The following is a 1,471-nucleotide window of genomic DNA, read 5'->3' as shown; positions in this document are numbered from 1 at the left end:
TTTTTTTTTGTTGTTGTTTTAAAACCTGGACACCACTGATCGTGAAGTTTGTGATGTGCTTATACCTGAACTTGTTAAAGAGAAAAATATCAGGGAGAATTAGTGTTTCTATCTACTCCTCAGACTATTAAAAGTGGTTTTTGTTAACTCTGTCCTGATAATTGATGTTATATTGGTGATAGGGAGCAATTTAGTTTTACTATCTAGAAAGTACTGATTATGAAGATTGTGCTTATAGGTTTATACCTAAATTTGTGAGAGAGAAATATCATTGAGAATTAGTGTTTGTAAGTCGTTTTTGTTCACTTTGTTCTGATAATTGATGTTATATTGGTGATAGGGAGCAATTTGGTTTTACATTCTAGAAAGCACTGATTATGAAGTTTGTGCTGATACGTTTGTGCCTAAATTTGTGAATGAGAAAATTAACAGTGAGAATTAGTGTTTGTAAGTGGTTTTTGTTCACTTTGTCCTGATAATTGATGTTATATTGGTGATAGGGAGCAATTTTGTTTTACAATCTAGAAAGCACAGTTCATGAAGTTTATGCTGATAGGTTTGTACCTAAACTTGTTAAAGAGGAAAATATCAGTGAAAAATTATTTAGCCTGGTTGACGGTCATTTTTTGAGAAGAATGAGTTTTTGAAAAGTAATTTTTTGGAGAATATATGGTTAAAAAGTAGAAAAATGTTTTGGATTTTAAGTCTACTTTATCTGACCAATACCTATACATTTTGAATCTCTTGTTTTCAAAAAATCGCGGTTGTTTTTGCCTTGCTTAAAGCTTGGGGAAGTGACATCCATGACTGAGGAATTGAGTTTTCAAAATTTTTTGCTTCTTTAGGAGGAAATGATCCTGCCTAATGATTTTTATATACCTCTAATGTATGTGTTTCCTCTGGATGGATGAAGAACCTGTGCACCCATTTCGCAGGTGAATTTGAAACCGAAGGTTCCCACCAGGGCCATATGTACAGAGCATCTTGAACTAAGAAAAGAAATACTGACTCTCCTGAGTCTCCAGAAACAGGTAATTCTTCCCGAGTGTTATCTCAATTATTATCTTTTTTCTTCTTGATAAATTGTATTCCAAATTCCTTGTAATTCTTTTGTTATTGATCAGAAAGTCTACCTCATTGAGTCATAATAACAGCATTGACCTTTATTCTTTCGTCTATTTCAAATTTTCTAACAGCATCATTATGTGTATGCTGACATACCTAAGTTATCCTACTATCCTGCCTTTTAGTGTTTTTTGTCTCTCTTCCAGTTGTTTTTTGTTTGTTGTACTAGGTTCTAACTTTCAGTTTGTTGATTAAGGAAGTATTCACCTGCTGATCTTAGTCCAAATTTGGCAACTGAGTGAAGTCCACGAAGGTGGTTCTGTAGTTGTCCAAATTTTGGTAGATTCCAGCAAACAAGATTAAAGTTGATTTTATATAAGAATGGTTGATTATCGCTTTTTTTTTT

General features: G+C 32.9%; 1 long non-coding RNA gene across 1 annotated transcript; it reads left to right on the top strand.

The window, feature by feature from the left end:
- The first annotated feature begins 6 nt into the window (after positions 1-6).
- LOC111412458 lies at positions 7-1,465 on the top strand. The gene is made up of 3 exons (XR_002706077.1): positions 7-556; positions 936-1,031; positions 1,322-1,465. It is a non-coding gene; the product is annotated as an uncharacterized LOC111412458 (long non-coding RNA).
- The last annotated feature ends 6 nt before the right edge of the window (positions 1,466-1,471 follow it).

This window comes from Olea europaea, chromosome 16 (genome assembly GCF_002742605.1).
Source record: "Olea europaea var. sylvestris chromosome 16, O_europaea_v1, whole genome shotgun sequence".
In the NCBI taxonomy this organism is placed as follows: Eukaryota; Viridiplantae; Streptophyta; class Magnoliopsida; order Lamiales; family Oleaceae; genus Olea; species Olea europaea.
Note: the sequence above shows the minus strand (reverse complement) of the source record. Positions and strands in the feature narration are given on the sequence as shown.